Source organism: Varroa jacobsoni, unplaced genomic scaffold (genome assembly GCF_002532875.2).
Source record: "Varroa jacobsoni isolate VJ856 unplaced genomic scaffold, vjacob_1.0 scaffold_321, whole genome shotgun sequence".
NCBI classification, from domain to species: Eukaryota; Metazoa; Arthropoda; class Arachnida; order Mesostigmata; family Varroidae; genus Varroa; species Varroa jacobsoni.
Genome location: NW_019213223.1, coordinates 132,769 through 155,617, shown reverse-complemented (window position 1 = coordinate 155,617; position 22,849 = coordinate 132,769). Strand labels below are relative to the sequence as shown.

The following is a 22,849-nucleotide window of genomic DNA, read 5'->3' as shown; positions in this document are numbered from 1 at the left end:
TATTATACTTACCATGACAGTGAGGAAAAATGCGGCCGAAGATTTCATAGCGTTGTATGCCGTTCACGGACTGAGATTGCCGACAGCTTAATGCTACAGCTATGTTCAATTTGCTTTAAGCCAGACCTGAGCTAATATGGCGGCGCATCTCGGTCGCTGAAAAAGAAATCTCTAACCTCGGCTAGCAGGCCCACTCGCTAACGGTTGCAAGCTGCTCGACGGAGTGGTGCCGCTCAATAAGGAACCGGTATGAAGAAACTTTGACAATGATCTGGTGTAAAAGTCTGGTTCTGTACTGGTGTAAAAGTACTGGTGTAAAAAAGAGGTACGACGAGCTAGAAATAATAGGAAGCGTCGGAACTGGGTTCAGTGCCTTTCAGGAAGTCAGAAAGCGTCATTTGCACTTTTAGGACCAAGTTAGTGTAGTTATGACGACTTTTGCTATGAAGAGATAAAGCGATAAGATCTCGGATCTGGATTGTTTTATTATTCTCCTTTTTAAAATCGAATTACTCGACGGCGTCTAGGTAGAGAAAAAGCACCAGTATGAATAATTACTCATTAATAAAACTTATTCGAGTACCGTAAATTGCACAGGAAACCGCATAGATTCAGACACAATGAAGATACTAATTTAAATATTTCTCTTCGGCTCCATAAAGAAGTTTTTCACAAAAAATTTACTTAGTCAAACATGGGCAAAAAAAATGAACAATAAAAAGTTTCCATTATCACACTTTGCCCCATAACTTGCTAGCTTGGATTTGATAAACAAGGTTCTAAGAAATACATGCAACCTTTCTCGAAAATGTTACGTGACTATAAAAAATTACGGACAGAACAGCTCGCACCTGATTTCCTGCTTACTTTAAGTTTACTTTGCTTATTTTTATAAGGTCTAACAGGAAAAAAAAAAAAAAAGATGACTAGTTTTGACACAATCAAAGATAGCAAAAAATGATACTCACGTATTTTTTGCGCGGAGTGGCATTTTATTTTTAATGGAAAAACACAACGAAGCCCTAGTCGTTGGTGGGATTAATTCACTTCAATGATTCGTCCGTATTCAGGAATCTCATTCGTAGATTTAACTCTTGGCCTATCGAGTGTACCCTTCACAGCCGGATAACCTGTAAATTAGTAAGTAATTTCGGTAAAATGCGCATGGGTCCCACAACTAAGATCGTCTTTTTTCCTTTTTAAATATTCATTACTAAAGTTGGCCAGAACTTGCTTAGAAGTGTTTTAAACCTCAGACAGGCGCCAGCGTCGGCATCCGTACAGAGGTCTACTTGACGCGACATTATGGATCCCAGATCCTAGCCTACACTAAAGGAAGTGTTGGCAGTTTAACTTAGACAGTTTTGCAATTCGCAAACAACTTTGAACTCTATTGCTTTATGACAGGACATTAGAGGGGCTACTGCAAGGCTATGGTGACAAGCATGTATTTATCTGGTGTGAACTTTTTATTTTTTATGTTTTTATTTTACTTAACGTACCGTTTGTTTTACAGGTGCAAGCACGCTAATTTCAAGCAGTAGCATGTATAAATTTCTTAGGACCGATGATGCTGTAAACTTCTTGAAGGACTAAAAAAATACCTTTAAGTAACATCGTTTCAGCAATCTACAGGTATAATAGCATTCTGAACGAAGGCTCTAGAAAACGTCTATCTGATAGCTTATACTGCTATAGATTTTATAACTAACGTAAATGGCAATATAGAAAATGCCAAAATTATGTACGTGCGTGCAATGCTTTGATGCCATGCCTTTTGTATGATCTTAGAAACGAAACACATGCATATAATCGGGCAATTATGAAAAAAGTTTTACAAACTGAATATAAGTCTTAGACTTCCATCGATTTGAAGTAAATTTATGTATATTTTTATCTTTTTTACCTTTATGTATTTAAAGATAAAAAAATGCATGTATCCATATGTCATTGTATCAAAGGTTTAGATGAATGCTAGGAGGTGGCTAAGCTTAACGCTCCCTATTACCACACAGCGTTTGCCTAATTAAAAAAAAACACCGAGCTACAACCCTAATAGATATATTTTTCTAATCTAAGTATTTAATGATAAATATCAATCTAATTAATTGAGGTAGGTGAAATTTTCCATGTGTGTTGTGCCAGTCACCAGATTATACAGATTGGCTTTTAATTAAATGAGCTTACAAGATAACCAACGGCAAATGGCCTCAAAAAGATCGAAATTTAATAGTGAACAGCTTGAAGCGTTTGATCATTTAAAATCGATGAAAAATGCGTTTAAAAAAACAATTTTAAAAACGTATACGCTACCAAGAGCACCGTATACATGATATTGACCAAACCTAACCCTTTTCCGTAAATGCCATCATCGCTAGACTTATTAAATCTTATTTCTCTTTCATTTTTATATTTCCAGATAAAAATTAAAGTTAAGTGACAAATAGTTAAAAGTTGAAGGTATTCATTCAAGCAATGAACTGTCAAGTGTTACGAAAGACGCAAAGTATTAACGTATAGTATTGCTACGTTCTACGATGCCTTTTGAGGTATTGGTCTCAGTCGCGTTCAGCTTCAGTCCGCTGCTTACGTTGAATTACCGAAGTTATCCTATAGTACTTTATCTGGCACCATATGCGCGATTATTAGCAGAAATTCTACCATATCGTGCGTAAAGGCAGTAACAACGTATTATGCGTAGAGGGTTGAAATTTATCTCAGTTCGAAGCTGACATACAATGTACAATGAACGTTTTTTTGAACTTCTTCATTTCGAAATGGGGGTAAATTACTTGCTGTGAAATACAGCTTTTTTCACTGCTGGCGATACAATGAGCCTCTACCTACAGGGCTAAGTGGCCGATATCTGCGAATCATGGATCCCGTTTTAAAACGCTCGCCGTTTTAACCTATACGACACAAATTTTACTCGTAGCTCACAATGAAATAGGTGCATCACGACCAAACAATAATTTTGTCTTTTTAACAAGCGTAAGTTGTGTGAAAGTTTATACAATTGGCAAGGGGGTCCTGCCCTTATCCTCGTTATTGGAAAATTCTCGTACGTTAGTTTGAAACGTACTGCGAGTAGTAGATTAGAATCAAAGTATTCTATCATCAAATCCCTTTTTTTTTTTTAACAGATAGCCGAATTCAAAGTAAGCTAGTAAAAATTTTCTCGGTCAAAGGTTAAACTGTAATAAGCCGAATTGATTACTTCTGTTTACAGAGCAGAATCTATCAACTTGATCGGGTAGTATATTTAATAGTTAAATGTCCTTAGCGTCAAATTGAAATTTAGTTATTAATTGTTTGTTAATAGGACTATTTGCCAAATTAGAATTTTTTCATGTTCTCTCCTATCTAGGTTGACTATTCTTTGCAGACGCATTAATGTCTTACACATATAATCGTGTCCGCAACGCCAAGGCTATCTGGCTACAAGGCAAGAAAATAATACTATTACATAGAGCTATTGAATAGGCCTTTCAAGGTGTACATCCGCATAGACAGGTGGTTTTAGGCTTCTCAGTGATCTGATACATACAGATTAGCGGGCACCTACCAAACACCAGAACAATAGGTGAACTGGGCGCGCATTGCAGTTAGAAATCCCACTTTATCGTAGCAAGTAGCTAGAAATTAAGTCCGATGACAAAAGCCCGACGAGTATCTTACACGACCGTTACGCACGAGTATCTTGAAGTACCACTTTGGAAGAGCACAAGTTCCATCACAAAACGTGCTTTCCGCAACGATCATTAGGCGTGAAATAATTGGGAAGGATTTGTGCAAACAAACTAGGGATAGCTGGTGTAGTTCAATAACAATCCGACTCGAGTCTATTTTGAGATGAGGCGGAATTGCGACCCCTCACCCCCCAAGGAAAGATCGAAAGAACAGTAACCATAGTGAAATTTAAGGACTGCTTAAATAGCTGACAACGTCTTTGTTATAGACATGTAAGGGTTGATAAGCGGTAATAGAATTTGGATTCGTGCATATATCAAACAATTTAAAGGCGGTTCATGGCTACAGCAGTGGATACCCTTTGGATAGTTGATAAGTCACATAAGATATAACGACACTTCAATAGTTCTAAGCGAATGATAGAAGTTACCTGTTAAGTACAATGTACATTTACATAGAATAAAATGGATCTGTAATCCCTACGTAATCCAGTTTATTGTTTAAGCAAGGATCACGCATAGCCTTTATCAGCAAAGCAATAAGGGGCGTGGTTTATTCTTTTAGAATTTCAAAAGTTCAGTACTCTTCATACTGATGAAGAGAACTTTTAGCACGTTTCTTATATTCGTTTAATTGCAACTTTTGAACTTCAGCAACCTCACCATTTTCACTGTTTGCTATATCAAGTCATTGATCCTCACAGTAGTCAATTAAAATGACTAAAATTTAAGTTATCTGAAAATAATGAAAAACGGATCTATATAGGTATGCCTGACTTCAAGTAACTTTTTTTCTAATTCATAGAAATAGTAGTAGTAGTAATAATAATTATGTAAGCATAGCTCGTTAATGCAAAACTGTTTAAAATAATCAGCTGTGTTCGTCAGATACTGGATCAGTGTATTATATTCCAGCTAGTTCCCGATACACCTAGCACGATCGTAATGTCGATGACAAACCATCCGATCAACTATGGAAAATATTAGACTTTTACGAGTAGTAACGTTACTCGGGACGTCTAACTTACGTTCCAGAACTTATTATGTCATTGTAAAATTTATCGAAAAATAAATTATTTTTAGAGTTCGGCGTCGTTCAGCTGAGTTCGATATTAGACTTCGTAAAGAATGGCGTATCTACGGTTTCAACGCATTTTTCCCAAAAGTCCAGAGGCAACTTTCATCATTGTGTTGTTGTCACCAAACATAGTTCTAATACCGAGCTGCAGGAAGAAAACTCGTTTTGGACCTCGACACATGCTTGCTATTTATGTTCAACCAATGCTATTTTTATGTTACGGGCTATTCGACTAATATTTTGCTGGGCAGGAACATCTAATGAGGAAGGTTTACAACGGCGAAAGTTTGTATTGCCACGTCGCTTTTAAAGTAACTGGGTCGCAAACGAAATATGGGTCAGCCTTTTTTTAGAAGTAGCGGATGGAAACAACGCTATCCCGTTTCTGCTTGTGCTAGCTCGGTGTTCTAAGGTTTTTTGCTTAATAAACCTTGAACGTTAGTTTCGAATTTATTCTAAGAGCCATTGCCTGCCTATAGGAGGGTCTAATGGGTTAATTAACTAGTCGCATCTTAATCCGTCCATTTCGAAGTTCGAGACTAAAGTTCCAAATATCTACAATTGAAAAAGTGTTTCTGCTGGGGAAATTATTCCCCCTAAAATGTCATTATAAGGGCTGTTTAATGCTCAGTTAGTTATTATCCAACATTATCCCATTTTAAGTGTGGTACGCCAAGCAAACATTATGTACTGAACCCAGAACGGGATTTTACTGTCCGCTAACATATACCCGCCATATGGCCGTAATTGGTCCCTAATGCGCAACAACAAAGATTGCCCACTGCCCATTGTTCTTGGTGTTGAGAGAATACACCCCTCAAAAATACGAAATCAAAAACGTTTAATCATGCATCGAATTGAAAAGAATAGAAGAATAGAAGAGGTTGCCCTATATTTTGCTAATTCTGTTAAACTAAACCGCATTATATGGTTGTTTAATGAACAACAGGTTCTGATAGACCCATCTTTTTCTCCCATAGGATCATAAAGCGCGGAGTTTTATTGTCTATATTATTATCAACTTCTAGACCTTTTAAGAATCGAAAGCCGTGATATAAGCCGAACTTCCTTGGAGAAGTTAATGCCGAATTTTTTCATATTAAAAACTTGTTACCCGCAACTATGTTTAAGCGTTTCAAATAGCCATAGTTACCATTTTGGCCATACTATACCCCTGTATCAAACAGTATTTCGGTCAAGCGCATTTGGTATAATCTAAAGGCCCATTTATTTAATAAATGATTAAAGCTGGCCCCAGTTTTGAAGAGCTGCAACCTTTTCGTTTGTCGATAAAATCAAGTATTTAGTAAATATTCCGTCCAAAAGCTAGTCTATCTTTTATGTAGTCTGTCTGGTAATAATGTCTGAAATAGCGATGTATAACGCACGCTTGATGCTGATGAAAGAAAGCCGGATTGTTGCTAAAGTTATTAGTTACCTGTAGGGATTTTTACGACCAGATACCTAGAAATGTCAAAGGATGAAGAATATTCAATTTAATAGGCCGAGCGATCACGGACTTGATAGCCAGCCGCTGTCAAATATCGCGTTTAACTGGACATGTTTAACAACGTGGAAATTTCATAACGTTAGGAACTTTAAAGAATCTATACCGCATATATTTTTTGTCATAAAATGTATTTAATAGTTAACGCTTTTTATTTTATGTCCTTTTGTGCTGTTACGATACAGCTCAGCTAGAGGATCCACTAACCATAGTCTGTTCACCATTTAATTTTAATTAACAAAAAATAAAAAAAAAAAGGTACGCTCTAACATCTTACAGCTGACGCTTATTACAATATTCATCTAGTCCAATTTCCAGATATTATAGACCAGATAAAAGAACGCAGTCCTGGTTTTATGCAGACACTACTAAACAACTAGGTATAATGTGAAGCTTTTGAGTGAGCCTATCTTCGAGCTAAAGAATCAACCATGAAGAATCTATTACCGCTCTTATTTAAATTATTACTATCTGTTTTTAATGAGTTCGCTTGTTGTGCAGCCTATGGACGAATGAATTTCACAATGATATATTTTCTACCCAAATTTCGACGTTTAATGACAAATTATGACCCGAAGTCCCTAGTCAAATTGTTTGCTCTATAAAGTTCCGCCGTTTCCTAAACGATTTTCTATAAGATCACGAATACCCTATATATTATTTTTAATGTATCATAATATACTAAACGCTGCTTGACGCCTTAATCGTAAACGTCATCTAATCAAGCGCTCAGCTTTGCCTAATCCTTTGTATAGCCGACAAAAGCATCGCAATATAATCTTAGAAAAATTAAAAGGACCCAGATTTTTTTTTAAATAATAAACTGAAAAATATTTAATATAAAAGTAACGCAGCTTCCGTTGGGGCCTTAAAATTGCTTTTTTAAAAAAAGTAAACAGCAAATTCTACAGTATACTTACATGTACAACAAAAAAAATAATCAGTTTTATTAATAGGGCCACAATGTAAACCGCGTTAACTTAGTCTTCACAACTTAAACTTCGAACATTAGTAACTATAGTTCACTTTATGTGGGTCTAGTTCACAGCAGGTGAAGCCTTTGCGGAGTGGTCAAGCGTCATCGGTACTAGTCTAGTATCTGATATTAAATCCATTTTGCGCTGTATGTTAAATTTTTTTATTTTATTTTACAATTTACTTTGCTTCAGTTATTTCAAGAGAAACAATGATGTGTAATGTGTTAATGTATTAAAACTCGCTCCAGTGAAGTGGAGTGAAGTGAAGTGAAGTGAAGCCAATGAAGTGTAATAAGACTAAGTAGATAAACTTTCCTTCCTTAGAACTGACACTAGTGATGCCGGTTCGGAAAGGTACAGATCTGGCATTCTGGTTTGAGATTAAGGTTGGCCAATACGCGGCACAAACGAGTGCACGTATATACTTGTGCACGGATTCATCTGCGCAACGGGTAAATCCGTGCAATCGAGCTGTTCAAGCTGTGTATAGGCTAGCGGTCGTAACCATGCGCCCATTAATTTGTATAATGATCTAAAAACAAATAGGGTATTCGTATTGTATTGCAAAACAGCATCTAAAAACCTTGTCTCTAGATCTAGATTTTTATCATGTATTTATAGTAGTTTGCACTTCTGCAAAAAGCAGTCTGCTTGCTTAGGCTTCTGGCGAAATAGTTTTGATGTGGAACGGTTTAGGTCACACTTGAGGCTTCTCAACTTGTATGACCAAGCAAAATATTGAACTAGTTAATCAATAATGGCTGGGTCTGGTCGCCTAGTACACCTGTGCATTTCAGCATCAGCACAAAAACCGGCTTTTGTCCTTAGCGTAAATACGCCAAAGTTTTGGGCGTCTTTTCTATCCTCTCGTATTGTGACATGAAATGTTTACTATTGTAACTTTTTCAGTTTAGCGGACAGACATTGTTGCTACTACTTGGCATGATTTGTTTTTGCTCTGTAAGAGCAATATTTTTCGATTAATAACAATAACCTAACATAAAAACATTGTGGGGTATCTACGCATGTAGTAAAACACAAATAGCTAGGTAGGAATGGACAGTTAAAGACCATCGGCTTTCCTGCCGTCTATTGTGCCGCTTACACATTTACTGGTGAAATATATATATATAATGATTGCAATGAATTTGCCCTCTTTAGCCAAATGTTGAATAAGAATGATTTAAGACGGCCTGTTTAGTTGTTTATGTCATAACTACAACTAGTTTTCCGTCTGGAAGCAATTGCCAATTTGCAAAGAACATCCATCATTCGCTTTTTCCTATTCAGTAGGCTTCTCGAACTATTTCGCCCAAATGTTTGGACTTTATTTGCCCGTAAACGTCCGTCATACACAAGCTTATCAGAACATGGATTAATTTCAAGGGCTAAATGACCTAGTCGGACATTATTATCGCATCTTATTTTTTAGTATAAGTCGTGCTATACTATCTGGCTGCTTCGGGGCTATTCAGTATCTAATAGATTCGACCTAAAATCTTTCACTGCACTCAGGATGGACTTGGGTCGCCTGGTCGCCCTGATAAATTGGTGAGCAACGTATTCGCCCGCTAATCTTAGGAACACGGTATGGTATTAGTATGAACTCGGGCATAGATACACTTCGTTTCGTGCTCAGAGCCAGCCGTTTGGACGTAAAACTCGAAGTATAAAGAGGTTTGAGTCGACTCTCAGCATGCGTAATAAGCGCCTCAAGTTTTGCAAAAATTAAAAATTACCCTAACATCAATAAGAGCCGTTGTTAAGCTTTAGGCGCTCAAGCCGGCTCAATCCCTTTAGAGTATTGATATCGCAACACGAGGTATTAGTTTTGCGATATTTAGCAACTGGGCAAAGTTAGATTATGAAGGCTTCTATTTTCAACTTCCATCGTATTTTTTTAGAAATTTTTCACTGAACCGCAGACGATTGGCTCACGGAACGTCAAACTACAGGATACTTGATAACCGCGCTTGCGATGGACAAATGCTGCATGTCTTGTATGCAGATATCTAACGTAATTACACGTTAGTTCAATGTTAATTAATATCTGTAACATTTTTTTTTATCCTACAGAATATGCCAGGGGCGCTGACAATGATAGTAGCAGTAATAAGGTATAAGAGTAATCATTTTACCAGTACAACACACCTTATAAATGTGTTACCCAATCTCTTTTCTGAAAGTTGTACGGCTTCGGCGACTCTGCCTAGTTCTGTGGTCAAAAATTTGTCGATTTTCTATCATTGCATAAGCTACTGCAAACATGACCTGGGTTGATAGTTATGAACCTTTACGAAGTATCACGGTCGCTATAAATTGTCGCCATCGTCACATAGCTCCAGGAAGGAACGATTTTTTGTACGCTATGAGATATTATTCTGTTAACGTTACCCTTTACGATACTTTGTTTGTCCTCTAGTTAATTATATTGTACTCCTTAACACAATAAACAGTGGACAATTTACCCATTTAACAGATACAGTAAGATTCAATAGTGTCAGTGAGACGTGTACAAAACAAAATGACTAGAGGGATTTTTTATCGTCCATCAAAAAGCCAAATTCGAACTCGCAAGCCGTACATCTTTACCTACTTACCGCTATGCATGTAATGATTAAAACAAAACCATATATAACATTTATTTGACCACAGCATCTTATTCTCATCACCCAAACGATATAGTTTATTCTGTGTAGATTGCAGAATTTGACTATATTCTCTCAGCTGTGTATATCGATTTCAAGATAAATGATTAATACCATAGGCCCTTATTAACATCAGGCAAAATAAGCAGTTATTAACATAACTGCTTTAATTCAGACGCGTTACCTGACATTTCTTGGGCCTATATAGTAGTATAGTATGAGATGTGGGTTCTAGCTGTTCGTGTTTGTGCAAAATGGCGGGTGGTCCCACTTCGACCCCAGCTTTGTAGAGCGATCTTCGACACGGCACAGGAATAGTGCAGGCTTGGTGTGACATTTTCTTTTTTTATTTGGCTAAAAGTTAATATAACTTGGTCATTTTGTGTATCTTTAGCAATGTTCATTTTAGCAAGCAACAAATTAGATTTACTAAGTTGTTTCTTCGATTCCCGACCAACAAGGATCAATCAGTAAGGCTAGCTAGATAGCTAGGCCTGCATTTCTTGTAGCAGCGGATAACGATCAAGATCACCTTTTCTTAGAAAATTAAGCCCAGTAAATAAGAAAAAAGTCCATGGGAATTCAAACATTTGATTTAGACCAGAATCATTCCTACCAATTCAGTACTGCAGGTAGAACAATTAACGATAATTAATTTAATTAGCCATAATCGAGGAAATCATGAAGGAATTTTAAAACATGTGGAACTAAAATCCTTACGAAGATACAACTTACGATAGACATAGGCTAATGATGTAGGCAGAGTGAATTTAAGGCTAAACTAACCATTCAACTCATGTAAGAGGATTTTACAAACATGTCCTAAATCTTATTTACATATTAAAAAGCCATTAGCGAATCAGGAGGCAGTGGAGGGCACTATCGAGGCATAGGGGTATATTTCTGCCGACTCTATTTACCTGTAGCTGAGTTTGTCAGTTTGAGTATCTCGTCTAACAGGACACGGTATAATGCCAAATATAGTGAGACTATGATCTAAACGCCTGCGTATGACCCCTACTCTTTTGTATTCCTGTGCTAGACTTGAAATGACACCTATTAGCAGGACAAAATCGTAAATTCAATCTGCTAAAGAGGAACAGCGTTTGCAGGCTTCTCTACAGATTTAGCTCAATTTGTGCACAGTATCGAAAACATCATGTAAGAGCTACCTAAAAAAAACAATAGAAGACTTACTGAAATTGCAGTATTTAAAGAAAACAAGTTTGATATATGTTTAATTTTATTCAATTTCAATGAAGTATATAGCGCTTTAGAATATATAGAATATATATTCTATATAGAATATATATTGAATATAGAAGCTATAGGTAAATACGCAAGCGGTTGCGTTGTTTGAAATGAGCTCGATAGATTTCAAGGGATATATCCCTCGTGTAGCTTAAAATGGAACAAGTTATGAAGACATTTACGAGCATTACTTCTTGAATGCATATGTTCTTATAACCTTATTAAAATGCATTTGAGCTTTCCTTTTGCCTATATTGAATAACTTGATTTTTCTCTTTAACAAGCAACTAGCCATTAGGTAGTTGCTTAGCTCGATAGCATATCCGAACACAGAATATGAAAGCAAAACACCTTATTCCAAGTTAAGGTCAAGTATAACAACCTAATATATCACAGGTTTGAATTAGGTATGGATACGAACATGCGTTCTATATTAGGCCTGAATTTCATAAATCCGATCTCGAATACCGATGCCGTCTTTGTAAGGACCGGTTATTGAAAATACCTTGGTGATTAGGTGTCTTACCTACTGTATATGTTTCCATCTTTATTAGTACATGTTTGAACAGCGAAATGTCTTTATTTGAAAAATATGCACGCTTTATGTGGTACGAAATAGACCAAATATAAGTAAAAACAATTGATTCATATAAAAAGTATAAGAAGGAATTTTTAAGGAACCGTACACTAAATCATTACTGGTAAATGGTTAAGGTGTTGGTATATATAATTTGTAGCACAGCAAACCATGGCAAGGTCGAATTGACCATCCAAGACGTTAAGTATAAGTAGGGGAAATAATCTTTTTAAACCAATATCAATAGGGCATCCATGACAAAAACAATATCCACGTTTCATCGAAAAAAAACCTAATAAGGCCAAATGTCTCAATTTAAAACACTATAAATTGCTACTTCTGACAACTTATAGATGTATGAAGCCTTGCAGCAGGCCAAACAATAGCTCAAGTCCGCACAATAAAATGCCCGCACCGTTAAAAGCTTGTAGGCTTATGATCTCAGGTGACTACCGTAAATTTTTGAAATACGAATGGAGAGAGTCAAACGGGTTCTCTCGTAAAATTTGTCCTATCACATTCATATACGAGCCAAAGCTGACGTGGCCGTAGAACTGTGTAATAAAATTTCACCAAATGTAAAGATGCATCCCATGGGCCATATATGTAGATGGGAACTAGAACAATGCTAGAGATCAATTAGATTGAACAAATTGTAGAAATTACCTCCAGACAACAAATAACTGTTATATCATATACACTTAATTACGTATAGTATATTGAAAAAAACGCTCCGTATACGCATGACAGGTATATTGAATATACTACTAAATAAAAAACGAGTAACCTAGCAACTATATTACTCAGGTGGGTTTCCGAGCAGTATCAGACGCGTTTGACGCTTCAAATTCGATCTAATCTGCGGTAAATGTTTATTTTACTCCAGTTTATTCGAGCGTAAGCGATCAGATACAATTCCTCAATTCTGTCTAAAATGCACCCATATTAAATAATATACCCCTATAAGATAAACTTACTTGTGTTCATATAAAAAAAAAAAGTAGCCTTGGAAAAAGCAACGGAGACGCAAGAAACGTATGACACTTTCAGAACGACAAAAGCAAGATGGTGTAGCTGATCGAATATTTGATTCAATGATCTGTTTCGTTCTAAAAGGCACACATGGGGGCGATCCGTATATGCTGCGTCCATATTTAAGGATACCCAAAAGCATGACTTTTGCTAGACTGCGCAAATGACAGTAGTATCGACAGATCTTTCGGTTCGTGTTTGGGGCATGCTTTTACTCATTCAAATGGCTGATATGCCGTCACAGATCAATGTGTGATGCCTTCAGACATGATATAGTAAATCACATTGGAGATACAAACAGGTATCATGCATGGCATGTAGTCACTTTGACACATACAAAATCTCTATATATATGCAAATGCGTAATTCTCTCTGGAGAGTTTAATTCGATGCTATTATCCTTACTAAAAAAAAAAAAGAAAAGAAAACAACTACAAGAGACAATGTAGCTTTCCGTTTAAAGAAAAGCAGGCCTTCAATTAAATTAACGACTGCGTTTGTGGCGTAGAGGTGTCAAGGTAGTACCTCAAATAGACCGATAACAAAAATGAAAAGTCAGAATGTTCTGGTGAAGGATAAGCGGGATGAGATGCTTTATTATGTTTAAAGGAGATCAACTGATAATGAATTAAAAATTTACAGTTTTGGATCTCTAGATTAATTACTGGCTCGAGGTTTGAAAGGCCTAATAAATGTTTCGAGCCACAAATTCGATATAGCAGTAAAGCATTGTATCTAAGATCGAAGCGAAGCGTATTTAGGCCCACATCTGAGCCTAAACTACCAGTGGTGCAAAATACGTTCATTAATTAAATCCGGTCCAATTATGTCATATCTGCATTCTGCTCGCATTCCCTGTAGAAAAAAAACAGCTAGCCTAACTGAATTTCAATGGTGCCAAGTGGCGTTCCTTGCTCGTGACTGGTTGTAAAGTAATTCACGGAAGTACATTACAAATACTAGCGTACCAATAAGGTACGCTTAATACAGACTGTTTGCAATATAAAGTTAGTTTTTCTCGTCCGTGCTTTCGTCGCCTTACTGCGTTACGGGCCCACTTGTTTCAACCGAGACTTTACAGAGTAATTCGACCAAGATGAGGGTGACTAACAGAGCTCATTTATCATTTGCCCCGCCCATTTTTAACCACAGTAAAAATGTGTGCACTTAGAGAGCTAACTGCTCAATTTTTTACTCAATACAAAAAGCATATCGTAAAGAAACTTACCGTTTTGCTCATTTCCGAACATCAGAATTAAAGGAAAATTGTAAAAATATTAAAAGATCCCAATAATTTCTGTTGGGAATCACTGTTAATTTCTATTACGAAAGTTTTCCGTATCCTAATATTCGGCGCAGCAGTAAGCACACTTCCTGTTAGTAATGGCCCATCCTAAACTTCTCCTATCAAACATTCATCAATAACAGGATCAACCCAATCTCTTGCAGTTAATGCAGATCTTTGTTTTTTAATTTTTATAAATATATGAATTATTTACATTTATTTTTTACCACCGTTTGTAGCATTTCTCAAGGTTAACTTACGTTACCTCAACGTTAACGTTAACTCAACGTTAAACTTATCTCGAGTGCTGGATAGAACGATATTAGATAACAACTTTATAGGATTATTGTAGGGTGTATTTCAAGTGCATTGTATTCAGCCATTATATTTTACCCAATAAATCAACTTGCGGGAAAATTGTCACTGAAAATGTTTGCTCCTACTTAAATAAACCGAAGAGTATTTTTGTTGACAGGAAAACAAAAGCTAAAATATGATAAGACAATATAGACAATTTTCAAACGCCACTGTTTTCCACAGTAAACCAAGAAACATCCCATTCCCGCTAAACGCAGTCGATTACTAAAGGATTATACAGCTGACTCCTTGTTAGGGCGCCATAATATTACTGACTTTGACTGATGCGACAGATTTCAGAAGTGCTTTTGAAGCTGTGATACACGAGATGTCTATTTTTTTTTTTGTTCTTGAAGGGGGAAAGCAAAGGCATACTCTCTCTCTCTCTTGTGTGTGTTTTTGTGTATGTGTGTGTGTGTGCGCGCGCGTGCGCGTCTGTGTGTGTGTGAGTGAGTGTGTCTATCTATCTATCTGTCTCCTTCTCTCTCATGTTTTTAGATATGTTTGGTCCCTGATTGAATTGAACTGCCTGTTTGATTTCCTCTGCAAAAGGACATCCAATATGAAAATGTACGATATAATTTTCCGCGCAGGATTTTTTAACGACTAGGTACCGCCAAGGGACCCTGTTAGGGAGCACTATGTTTTTCTACCCGTTAATTATTACCATCCCATAAGAGTCACTTTTCCCGATTGCGGTAGGAAAATGTAAAGAACATTATTGAATTACAATCGCCGATGTCCAAGCTCTACTTGGAAAATGTGGCACTAGTTAATTTATAGCTAGTTCGGCACAGCCTAGCCATTGAACGGGAAAGCACTGGCCACGTTTATTGTCATACTTATCTATATACAGATTTGTTATTACTACGACTTAGATTTTAACATACACTCAGACATTCATTCTGTTCACGAATTGCATTTAAATGTCTACATTGAAATCGATTATTGTTGTTATGATCATTATTATATTTCTGAACTGCTTTATTCTATACTCCTGATGTGTGACTCATAGAGTCACGGATCAATACATAAAACTAAAAAATCAGCGTAACACCCGTCTGAATTGAGACGCTCGTCTGTATAAATAGACTAGTTCTCCCTAAGGTACAGCAGGGATCTCCTTTGACGGAAACTCCCCTATTGTCACTGAAAGGGTGGTACAATAGGATAGCTGTTGATAGATATCCCTATGAACAGATATATAAGTGTTCGAACTACACAACGTTTGTTTTGTCAGCAATGCATTGGTTGCGACGTTTGTAAAAATATCCGCATATGTACAAATTCAGACGTAAGCAAACGTAAGTTCTTATAGCAAATCCATCTTGTTTGCACGTTGTGGCCTTCTCCAAGATACTGATGTATCGTTGGATAGTTCTAGAGCTAGACTTTCGTCTGAATTTGGCAAGACATTATCGGAAAATATTGGTTTCTCCAGTCGAGAGTATACACGAACAGTGTCTGAGCTATCGGTATACGACGCTCTTTAATACACAATGATAATATTCATTTATGATTTTCATGTGACCTTTTCTCCATTTTGCTGCATTGCAGAACATTTTCGAACGAGTACTAAGTCTAACGATGACGAACGTAAACATTATAGTAAATTAAATATACTCTTAATATATTAAGTAAATTCAATTAGTATAGCAATGTCACATAAAGGTTCTGTTGCCTGTTATTTTGTCAGAGCGTGGTTCAATTTACACCTTGTCAATAGGAAGTTAAAGGTGAGCCGTATGTAGTTTAATAATAAATCTATTTACGGCGTAAGCTATACAGTAGTACAATATATTTTGGCATTATAGTTTAGCTTGCGTTTCGTGAACGCACTCTTGCATGGGCCCGAATTGACCTATCAAAGGGTGTGAACTAAAAAGTTCTATATGCGTCTGAGCCTTTAACCCTGTTTAGCCGCGCTATCGACTAAAAAGTTTGTCGTCAGCCGAAACAATCTTATATATATATACACCAAGAGATCAAACGTATATAATTTGTTTTTTTTTACCCCCCACATATCGAAAACCAACGGCACTCCTTGGAGTATAAAAATTAATTTGTAGCTCTTCAAAGCTTTATCAGTGTCCCGCTTAGATTAGCACAAATGATTTTCAACGACAACATGGTCATGCTACGATCCATGGCAAAATCAAATAAAAAGTGGCATCTTTGTTTTTTCTGCAATATCAAGTTATTTAACTTTTCATAGAATAGAATAGGCTAGAGAACTGAATAACTTCTATTCAGTTCTCTCGCCTAGAGTCTATTCACTTACGCAAAATTAATGTTTTTTTCCTATAATTATAGATACAACGTGTTTTGGGCAAGCACATTTATGTGTGTGTCTTTTAAAACATGTTTTACAAGTACTAAACTGTACATATATGTGCATCTTTTATATCGTGACATGTTGATGCTGCAGTGCCAAAAGTACTAGAAACAGTCAATTGGGGACTCGGGATCTGCTTAGCATGATATAGATGTACAAGAAATAGCAAATAAGACACTTAGAAGAATATGTTTTTTTTTTTTTTAATTTTGAAAAAATGTTGCTAGACGGGAACCAGGTTACTCCTAAATCAATTCATATATACGTGCGTAACGTGTCTTTTGTCAGGTGCAGTATTTACTACTCAAGGTGCTAAGTACTCCATTGAATACTGACAAACTTTTAGAACCGACTGCAGCAAATTTCGACGGAGATCGGACTAGAGCTCTATTCCTAAATTTTATGTTATTCCGCGTGTACGTCCTTTTTCTCGAAATTTTGTATTTCTAAGCAACGTATTTGGCCAGCGTCTTCGTATCAGTCTTTGGTTCCTTTCTCCGCCGAATTTGGCCTTGGTCTACTTAGAATTTTTCTGCTTATAGTTATCACTTTTCTAGCAGTCAGTTTTATACCACTTGCCCACGGCCTCGATACTCTTCTGCTTATTCCAGTTACTGTGCGGAATATTCTTCTCATGCCTGCAGTGAATCTCGTCATCAGGCTCGTGTTGAGCCTTTTGCTCATAAAGTTACCGTGCGCGACCAGAATGAACGGCGTCATTGCTAATTTATAGAGGCGTTTAAATGCCTGATTTCAACTTTTGTAAGCAGTCCGTATGGCATCGAAGATTGGCGCTCCGCTCCCTTCGATTTTTAGTAGCGTAGATACCATACGTCTGTCGCACATTAGAACCTCGGCGAAGGACGGGAAAATACGAGCTGAAAATTGACTTTGTTAGTTAGCCAATTTTCACAAATATTTTTATTGCCGAAAAGCTCAATATTATTTAACCTCGAAATTAAATTACTCAGCGTATTGACAAAAACGCGTCCCCTTTATTGTCCTAGTTGTCCTTAAATAAATGTTGCGAAAATTTGTCGAAAACATTGCGGTTAAGTATCGCTTCAGACGCTTTGCTATCATGACAAACGAAAGCTTATATTTAAAGGTGGAAGCTAGGTTAGTCTTAAAGTTAAGAAGGTTGACTAGCAAGTTAAGCCGGAGGTGACCATACCGATGTCGGTAGTAGTTATAGATAAAAAAAATATTAAAAAATAGTAGTTACTGCTTGATTGACCATTCTACAATGATGAAGTGAGACAGAAAGACGTTCTGATAATTTGCCTGTGACGTTCAGCCATATTTGAATGCCTCGCTTACGTTCAGTGTCTACGCAAAAATGTTCTAAGGCAATAAATCCATTAGAGTCAGATCTAGCGATCTTCTCGCACCACAAATACGTGTAGTTCTAGCTCTCAATAAATGGATTGAATTAAAAAATCAACTCTCAGGCACGCTTCGAAGTAGCACAGATGTGGGTACGTCTTTCTTTCAGAGTTGTGTCTGATTGTCTAAACAAGCGAACTTGCGTGAAGCCGGATACTAAATTATTGGTATTAGTAGAAGAAGCAGATCCTGATTGCTTTTTAACGTTTATAGGTCGGCCCGTTTTGCTACTTCACTGTCAACAGCAAGGCACGCACGTGCACGATCAATATTCGTGTTTATCAGATCGTCCTTTGTGGTGCGTACATTCATAGTGTGAATTAGGGAACACAAGTTAAACTATTGAGTGCTCAATGTGTATGATCCATTCGTGTGTTTTTTCCCTCAACGTTTTTTCAGGGCGCTTTATGTCAACCTGAGCAAGATACAGCATCTTCTGTCAGCTTCGGCTTCACACTGACGAATCGAGTTGCTCATTTGTATTTGTTATTATTTCGGCATATAATACACAGTCTATTTAATCATCCTGCGCAGCGAGCAATAATATCATCGGACGTTTCGACCTTTCGACGAATTATATTCTAGGTATTTTATTTATTAATCGGTGTACCCTTTCTTGCTGGTTCAAAATAAAGAATGTTATTATATGTAGATTCTATTACCTTCCATTACGCCACCACTCCTCCAATCAGCTAACCAATCGTCAGCTTCGCTCATGGCAAGAAACAAAGTATTGTTTTGGTGATCGTTACCAGCCTTTGGAGTCGGTCCAACAAATGCTGCCGGTGGCCGGCATTACGTTGACCTATTCCATGTTCACGGGTATTCCGTATAAATAAAAGTGCCCAGAAAACGCTGCTTTTAATTGACAGAAGGGTTATTGCGGTACTCCATCTATATAACTACTAGAAAACTAGCCTCAACTCTGTGATAAGGAAGCGGCAAGTTCGCATCCGCATTGTGAGAACTACGTAAGAGCGTAGTTAAAATTTGCAAACCTACCAGCTAATCCTTTAACATAGGTATTATAATTGAAAAGTAAATTTATAATTATTTCATAAAACAGTGTTAAATAAATGTTGACTCGGACCTACTAACCGTTTAAAGAAATTATAATTTATCTTCAGTCATTACACTAGAGGATAAGGATATTTTTCTACCAGGCAACGGTTTCGCCCGATGCCCACATTTTAAGTTACGCAGGAACCTGCAGGTCTGCGGTAGACTAGATTTATTCTATCCCTATTTCGACTGTATGTTTGATCTATAATAAACCTAGCCCAATAAACCTAGTTTGCACAAGCTTAGCTTCCAGGTGTTATGTTTTTAATAATTCTGCAGTTAGAGTTTCCTGCGGCAGGCCACTTTGTTGTTCTTCCATAAATATCGTTTTTTACTAGTTGTCAAATCTGAAATCTCGAACATTTCAAGATTTCCCAGCTATGAAGTTATGTCTTCTTTCGCTGATCACTATCGCTATGCGATATAGTGCGGTACATAATTTGTGAGTGAATGAAATGCTTGTCTTTCTGCAAAGCAAAATGATTTTAGCTGAATTTCTCGATAACGTGGCGTGGTAAAATTCAGGGCGGCTTCAAGCTGATAACAATGTTTTTTCAAAGATTTTACAACAGGCATATCTTCGCCGTCAGGCCTAGATATAGTTACTGTGTTTACTAATATACAATAAATTCACACTTACACAGTATAAAACTGTTTATAGTTAAAGGTACGCCCAGGTAGCACTGTAAATTAGGAAAGCAGTTAGTGGAATGGATCGTTTAAATGGACGCAGCCTTCGGTTTAGCTATATCAGTAAGATGGGTAGATGTCGCGCAATTAACCCACTTGATTAATCGAAATTATTTACAAAATTTTTGTGTGTTTAAGATCGGTGTTTTGCTGAAATTGAAAAATATTAACACCGAATGCATCGGGAACGAATCGTTATATCTGGTACTGAAACTAGCTTATTTAATCAAGGCTCCGAAAAGGCTTTTCACTAAAGTCATGCTTCGATCGTGCAGTATGCGTCGGTGTTGTAGGCTGTGTAATTAGCGTGTTAGCAAGATATTTCGTATGAAGCACTTTGATTTGATTGAAATCATATCCCATAATTAATTTTACCTATAACCCGCGAAATATAGTTCAACAACTTATCCAATACATTTTTTCGCTGATGAGACACATATCGATCTACCCAGTTAAACCCTCTAAAGACAGACTATGGTATTTTCGAAGTGGTACTTCCAACTAAATGGTATTTTCTGATAAACTCAGGCCGAGAGGTAGGTAAAAAACAGATTCGATTTTGTTAGAAAATCGTAAAAAGTCCTAAACATGTGAATCCTACTGGGGTTGTGTATATGCCTTAAAGGCTCACATTAGTCTGCGCACGTAGTTGTATCCGCACGAGCTACTAGCTATTTACTTTAACAATCTATCTATACGATTAGAGTAACGTATTAAATCAGACGGGCAATTTTAGTTTTTCTCGATCAAACTTTGATCTACCTGAGTATTGGTAAAAACATATACGAAGTGGACGCTGCGTTCGTTTTCCTACGAAAGAATAGACGTTGAGAATCGTTGCTGGATCATAATAGTCAACATAAAAGTAACATTTGAATGCTAGGACAATTATAACGACAGGAGAGAAAGATCAAATCCTGTTATATCGTGACCCTATTATATGATAGTATCAATTGCCGTTAAACGCAGACTTACGGTTTATTGTAAAGCCTTATTTTCCTGATCGGAATATCCATAATATACATATTCACTACAAACGTTCGGAATATTCAGTATAAACAAGTTCTATTTTAACACGACAAACAAAAGCTGTATGCATCGGTGCTTCGACTATATATTACCTCTGAGCATTACTGCCAAATATTGTCACATTTCACTTTGTCGGTTCCTTTCTCTCCATTATTGGATACTTTTTGCGTGGTCCACAAAGCGGACATTTCCCTCTTTTTTTTTTTTTCAAAATATTTGGATGACAGGATTGTTAGTGCTAAGTAGATGAATACTATGAGCAGGTAGCTAATATATTTAGCTCCTCTATAAAGTTGACCATAAGAATAGTATAGGTTTTATAACGCCACTAAGAATCTCACGACCTCTTCAACTTCAGGGTTCTAGCCAAACTCTAACGTCTTCTGAGTCAAATGTTATGAGTGCTATTTAAATATATTAAAATTATATAGGTAGTATATTAATTAAAATAATATAGGTAAAATTAGCTCTGAAACTCTCAGACTGATAGGAAACCCGTACCTTCAGGTTAAGCATAAGGTTCCTTTAGGGATTGGGCCGTGTAACTATAAAGACATTGACGAGCTTGAGATAACTGATGCAAGATAATTTACGTAATAACAACAGTTACATTTCAAACCGTACACACATGATGAGGCGGAAGTCCCGTGACAATTTGAGAGTAATCAGCGTTATACACACAGATATCTGTCGAAGTATCTTAGATCTACCCTGGCCTTTATATATATATAGACCAGTTGAAACTGGATAGAGCACCTCTATGCAATATGCTTATATGTGGTAGTAGAGATTTGTTTGTTCGACTGCGCTAATCGTCGTTGTCTAACGGTATGAAAATTATGTTATCTAGCGAAATAACGGGTTAAAAAAAGGTGAGATCTCGTATGATGGCACTGTGCCTTTTGTCACTAGCCCAATACTTTGGTCGGCGATCTCTGCTATATCTAATCGGGCATAAGATGTTACTACACAGATTATATGTAAACAAGTCGCTGTAACAAGCAGAAAAGATTTAAATGATAAAGCGGCACTATTACAAAACAAAAACATCTCAGAAGGATACGTAGGCACGATATAAGCGGTTCAATCGCCTTGCATATTGGTGCAGCGCACCAATGAACGATTTGGGATAAATCTCAACGGATTATCAGCAAATACCAAATATATTACGGTAGGTTTCTAAGCCTGACGTATAATACAGATATAACGTGACCTTTTAATTTTTTAAGCAGTCTTGTGGTAGAAGGGCTGGCGTTCTCGTAGTAACAGAGCTAAGCTTAACGACCATGGTCGAATCTACACCGAACATAGAATCAATTGGAACATATCTTGATGAACCCGATTTGCGGAAGTGTTAGAGCCGCTGCGAATTCCTCCAGGAAGAGGAATCGACATTGAAGTATTAAGTGGATCGACAATATACACAGAAAAGGCTCATAAATTAGAACTGAGGACTAGAACCAAACGTAAGGCCACAGCGTGAGAAAAAGCGCACAACGTTGCCTGCAGGAAGGAGAGATGGCAATATCGTCAGGCTTTTCGAAGTTCATTATGTTATGCAGGCATGACTGTTCGAAAAACTGCCAAATCAAGATTGTCAATTGAAAGGATCTCGATGCTTTGGCTAATTCGTTACTCCGCAATACGCAGAGATATTTATTTAGTTGTTTATGCTGCCATCCTAACAACTATTATAAAGAATACATGAACGCTACAGTTATTAGCATGGTCCGCTTGCAGTATCCGAGCTGACTAACAATTATGGGTCAAGGTGACCTGATAAAGTGGTGGACTCGTTTATTGCGTAATTTGTTCTTACCAAATACTTTTATCTAGTAAGACGCGGTCCGACTTTCATCATTGCAGAACAAATATAAAACATTAGAATATGCATATAATTATACGTCATATTTACATATGTGGACATGTATTCTACCTAGATTCAC

General features: G+C 36.9%; 1 long non-coding RNA gene across 1 annotated transcript in view; it reads right to left on the bottom strand.

Moving 5' to 3' along the window:
- Window positions 1–22,849, bottom strand: part of LOC111259337 (uncharacterized) — a 35,132-nt gene that overhangs the window by 11,061 nt on the left and 1,222 nt on the right. Inside the window, exon 2 of the long non-coding RNA XR_002679585.2 lies at window positions 969–1,130. This is a non-coding gene — a long non-coding RNA (uncharacterized LOC111259337). The remainder of the gene's footprint in view (window positions 1–968; window positions 1,131–22,849) is intronic.